The sequence below is a fragment of the Pediculus humanus genome, genomic scaffold (genome assembly GCF_000006295.1).
Source record: "Pediculus humanus corporis 1103172108266 genomic scaffold, whole genome shotgun sequence".
Lineage (NCBI taxonomy): Eukaryota > Metazoa > Arthropoda > Insecta > Psocodea > Pediculidae > Pediculus > Pediculus humanus.
The window spans coordinates 770,538-776,960 of NW_002987835.1; positions in this window are offsets into that span (position 1 = coordinate 770,538).

Consider the following 6,423-nt stretch of genomic DNA (forward strand, 5'->3'; position numbering starts at 1 on the left):
TTTCCCCTTCCTTTTTGAATTTTGTCGCAAATTTGAGGGGGGGGGGGGCGGGGGGGGGGGGGGTTTTTTTTTTTTTTTTTTTTTTTTTTGTCTTGAAATTTTTTTTTTTTTTTTTTTTTTAAAACTAAAAAAGCTAAAAAAAAAAAAAAAAAACTATTTTCTATATAAACTAATTTTAAGTGCAAAATATATATAATCAGTAAATATATTTAAAAAAAAAAAAAATGAAAAAAATGAAAAAAAAAAAAAAAAAAAAACGCAGAATAGCCTTTTTTTTAATTTAACAAAAAGAAAGAAAAAAGAAAGAAAAAAGAAAGAAAAGAAGGAAAAAGAAAGAGAAAGAAAGAAAGATTAAAGAAATCTTTATTATTATTATTATTATTATTATTATTTATATATATATATAAACTACGAAGTGCGTGAAAATATATATATATATATATATAGATTATACCAAAGAAGGGGCCGGATTTTTAAACTTTCTTCTTTTTCTCTCTCTATGTTTGTTAAATGTCTATGACGTAGAGAGATTATTATTATTATTATTATTATTATTATTATTATTATTATTATTATTATTATTATTATTATTAATTTACGAATCGATTGCTTTTTTTCTAATTTTTTCTAATTTTTTTTTAACAAACAAACAAACAATTTATTGTCTTTCTTTTGATTTCTTTTTTTTTTTTTCTTTTTTTTCTTTATATATTTATATATTTAATTTTATTATTATTATTATTATTATTATCGGTTAGGTTTTTTATTTGAAGGAAAATGGAAAATGTGTTGTATAATTTTTATTTTGTTGACTAAATGATTAATTAATTTTTTTTTTTTTTTTTTTTTTTTTTTTTTTTGTTTAGAAATGGCAATTTTGGAAAAGTAAAAATGCCACACCATTTATTATTATTATTATTATTATTTTTTATTTGTTTTTTCTTCTTTACTATATATAGAGAAAGAGAAAGAGGAGAGGAAGGAAAAACAAAAAGGGGGGGGGGGGGGGGGAAAGAAAGAAATTTTAAAAAAAAGTATATATTTAATAATAATAGGAGAAAAATTATTATTATTATTATTATATCCGGGAAAATGAATGAATATAAAATATGATGACAGACAGAGATAGAGATAGAAAGAAAAGAATTTTTTTTTTTTTTTTTTTTGTCTCGCGCAAAAGCTTGTTCGTAGTAATAATAATAATAATAATAATAATTTTAATATCGTTTGATAAAGTATAAATTGTAGGGGGGTTTTTTTTTTTTTTTTTTTTTTTTTTTACATATATGCGTAGTTTCTAAAGAGAAAAAAAAAAAAAAAATGGCGACTATATTTTTGTACATTCCGTCCTTTTAGAGGCTAAGATATAAAAAAAAAAAAAAAAAAAAAATTCGTTGTTGCATCATACGAATTATAATAATAAAAAAATGGGGAGAGAGAGAGAGAGAGAGAAAGAGAGATAGAGAAAAAGGTTTCCTTTCTTTCTTTCTTTCTTTCTTTGATCATCTCCCCTTTTTTATTTTTAATATCAATTTTTTTTTTTAAATTCGAAAAGAATTAAATTAATTTACACAGACGCGAAAAGAGAGAGAGAGAAAAAAAAAAAACACGAAACGTGGTCAAGTTTTAAAGGAAGAGAGAAAGAGATAGATAGATAGATAGATGGAAAATGAAAAAGAAATCAAGTTGTCCCCTATTTAGAGATTTTTGTTTAAAAAAACTAAAATGTCAGATCTAAATAAAATTTCTGTTTTGTTAATGTGACGCAAGGTTTTGGAAAAATTATTATTAATAATTAAGGTTTTTTTGTACTCTTTAATAATAATAATAATAATAACAATTGAAATCAATGGACGAAAATGGAAAAAAGTTTTTTTTCTTATTTATTTTTATTTATTTATTTATATATATATTATATTATATTTGTATTTATTTAAAAAGAATGAGAAAAAAAACTTTATTTATTAAAATTTTCAATCAATCAATCAATCAGTGAATGATTCAATCGATAAATCGATAAATAATTTTTCAAAAACCTTTTTTTATAAAAACAGAAATTATTTTTTTAAAAATGAAATAATGATGATGATAATAATAATAATAATAATAATGATAAATTTTCAGTCGGTGACAAATTTTTATATGTATAAAAGAAAAAACTTGTAAAAAGAAAAGAAGATGGAGGTAGAAAAGAGAAAGAGAAAGAGATTAAGGCATAATAATAATAATAATAATGTCTTTTGTATAATTAATTATTTAAATTAAAAGAAAGAAAGAAAGAAAGAAAGGGAAAAAAATATATCGTAATGTATTTAATTTGATTATTTTTGTAAGGAGGCAGGAAGGCACGAGGAACGACTGAAATTTCTTTTTGTTTACTATACTTACTTTGTGTGTGAATGAATGAGTGTGAGCGTGCACGTGTCTGTGCACGTGTAATTTAGAATATGAATTAGTTGATAATATTTTTTTAACTCAGGTCGAGTAATTTCATTTGTTCCTCGTGCTTTTCATTCTAAAATTTTTATTTATTTATTTATTTATTTTTTTTTTACACGAGTTTAAAATTTATGTAATTTTACTCGTTGAAAAAAGTAAAAATAAATAAATAAATAAAATAAATAAAATAATCAATTTAAATACATTCTTATATAAATTACCAACATGGAGGAGATTAATAAATAAATAAATATATATATATATATTTATTAAGAATTATTAGTACAAAGAATTTTTTTTTTTATTATAAATGAATAATAAAAGAGGGCATAAAATAATAATAATAATAATAATAATTAAATGATTAATTAATTAATATCGTCTCTTTAAGAGATGTGTTGGGTGTGTGTGTGTGCGTGCGTGCGTGTGTGTTTAAAATGCGATCAAAAGTTTTTTATTATTTAAAAAGAGAAAAAAAAAAGAAAAAAAAATGTTGATTAGTCAATTTTTTTTTCTTTTTTTTTTTTGTATGAATTTTTTTTTTTTATATATATATATATATATAAAAATATATTTATATATTTATATATATATATAAAAATATATTTATATATTTTTATATATATATAAATAAGGGGGGGGGGGGGGGGGGTTTTAAAAAATGATAAATTTTTTTTCTTTTTTTTTTTTTTTTTTTTTTTTTTTTTTATTATTATTTAAATAAATGAAATTTATTTTTGATACTTGTTGAAATAAAAAGTATATATATATAAAAAAAAGAAAAAAAAAAAAAAATTATTTAAAATATTTGTTATTTTTTTAATAATATAAATTATTGACATTTAAATAAAAAAAAGAAAAAAAGAAAAAAAAAAAGAAAAAAAAATGTTTAAAAAAGCGCGCGAAAAAAGACTTTTAATTATCATTATCATTATTATTATTTTTTATATATTTTTTTTTTTTAATTATCAAGAAGTCATTTCGCGTGCGGTGAAAAAAGGAGACTTTTTATTTTTAATTTTTTTTTTTTTTTGCAATCAACAGTTTAAAAAACTCTGAATTTTATTATTATTACTATTATTATTATTATTATCATTATCGATTCATAAATATTTCAAATCAATTATTTTATTTATCATTATTCATTAATAATAATAATAATAATAATAATAATAATAATAATATTAATAATATTAATAATGGGTCTTCATTTATTCACTTGTTAAATATAACAAATTTTTGGTCGCTTTAATTAAATATTAATAATAATAATAATAATAATAAGTAATTAATGTAAATTTTTTGTAATACTATTCGGTCACAAGGTCAATATTTGAAAGGGGAAAAAAAAAAAAATTATTTAATTATTGTTTATAAAAAAAAAGACAATCTCGAACTTTTTTTTTTTTTTTTTTTTTCTCTCATTATGGATTTTTGTGCATCTCACTCACTCACTCATTTGTTGTAAAACATTTTTATACATAAACAAAACAAAAGCGAAATTTATTATCAAAACAAAACAAAATGTCGGAAGTGAGTCGCTCAATAATCCAAAAACAAAAAAAAAAAAAAAAAGAAAAGAAAAGAAAGAAAAAGATTATAAAACACAAGCATAAATATTTATGTATAAAAGTCCCTCCATATAAAAAAAAGAAAGAAAGAGATAAATCGAAAGGTAACATTCAATTAATATAGTATAACACACATCATCCATCAAATCACAAGCAAACAAACAAACAAACAAACAAGCAAACAAACATCATGTTGTCTTTGTTGTTATTTAATTTTAAATATTCAAATCTATGCATAATAACAATCGAAATCTAAATCAAAACGAGTGTGTAAAATTAAAATTTTTTTCAATATAAAAATTCATTATATTATATATATAATATATATTTGAAAAAATTTTTAATTTACAATATATATGTAAAAAAAATGGTTACAAATCAAAAGAAAACATTCATTTATACATGTATAATAATAATAATGATAATAATTAATTAAGAAACAAACAAACAAACAAACAAACAAACAAAAACCGACTGTTTTAAAACGATAATTTTTAAATCTTAACATGTGTATGTTGTTTTAAAATAACAAAAAATTATTATTATTAATTATTTATAATAATAATAATAATAATAATAATAATAATTAACACCTGTTATAATAATAATAATAATTGTTGAAAGAATAATAAGTTAACATCAACAACAAAAAAAAAAAACCGACACACAAAAACATAATAAACAATTATTCCATAGGGGAAACGCTATTATTATTATTATTTATTTATTTATTTATTTTATTAATTGTCTTTATTTTTTACAATGTAAATAGTAGTAGTGTTGATGATGATAATTGTAACAAGAACATAAACAGAAACGGAAACGGAAACAATTGTCTTATCATGCATTTTTTTATAAAAGAGGAAAAATGTTAATAATAATACACACGTTTAAAATTTATATATATATATAAATGTAATCTCTGTTGTATATCTGTTTGTAATAACAATAATCATAATAATATTATTATATTATTAATAATATATTATTAAATATATTATTAATAATGTGTAAGGAAAATGCGTGTGTCGTGGGTTTTAAAATGATGTAATGATGATGATGATGATGATGATGAATTACGTTCGATTTGCAAGCAGTTTTTCTTTTTTTTTGTTTTGCGGATTTTTTAAAAAATACGTGCAAGAAAGAAAAACGTGCACGTGTCCGTTTATTACTGCTGTCGTTAAAAAGTTAGGGAACCGATGAGACAAAACAAAAAAATTATGGATTAATAATAATAATATTATAATATATATTATCTGTCTGTTTGTCTGTAAGTTGAAAAACGAATTCATCATCATTATCGAATAGCACACACGTGTTGTTGTTGTTTTTGCTGTTGCTGTTGTTCTCAATGACTCTTGTCATTGGTTTCATTAATTCATTCCATCTTGAAAGAAAAGAAAAGAAAATTTTCTATTGGTTATAACCGATGGAATGAACGTAACTCATGTAATTGAATCTGTCTGGTTGGTGCGTGGGTGGGTGCGTGCACACATACAGCCGTCAAATGTTTTGGCGCTCGTACTTACGACAAAAAATAAGGTTTCGTTTGTTTTTATTATTTATCAATAAGGTTCAATAAGGTATAACCTCGAGTCGAGTATTAATTACTTTCATGCAGAAAGAGGAGATTTTTGAACGAATAAATTAAACAAACCGAAAAAGTCGGGGGGGGAAAACATATTCAAAGCTCGCGCACGTGCGCACGCCTGCACGCACGCACTCGCGCATTTTTTTTTTTTACTGGTATTCACGCACGCTCACGTGCGTGCACGTGAATATAATATATATGTGTGTTGAAGGCAAAAATCAGAATTTTTGATTATAATTTCGCCTACTTACCGCCTATATATATATATATATGTACATCAATCCGTTTTTCTTTTTAAAAAAAAAAAAAAAAAACGTGAAACTGAATAATAATAATAATAATTAACAATATTGTAAACAAAGTAAAGAAAAAAAACAGGAACTTGATGAGGATTCAAAAAATGATTGATTGATTGATCGATTGATTGATTATCAATTATAAATTAAAAATATAAATGACAAAAATTATAATTGTATAATCCGGGTAAAGGAAAATTTTTCATTATTTTTTTTTTTTTATGTTTTGCTTATGGCGATTTAAATTACACAGATATGTAATAATAATAATAATTATCATTATTATTATTATTATGCGAAATAAAAATATGAAAAAAAAAAAAGGAGAAAAATATAAAGTATTAAAAATTTTGATGAAAAGGGTAGATGATAGATGAATAGATAGATAGATAGAAAACAATAATAATTTAAAAAAGAAAAAAGAAAATTCTAGATGAGCTAGGAAAAAAAAAAAAAATGCCTTTTTATATAATAATAATAATAATAATAATAATATTTTACACAATATTACGATGTTGCATGT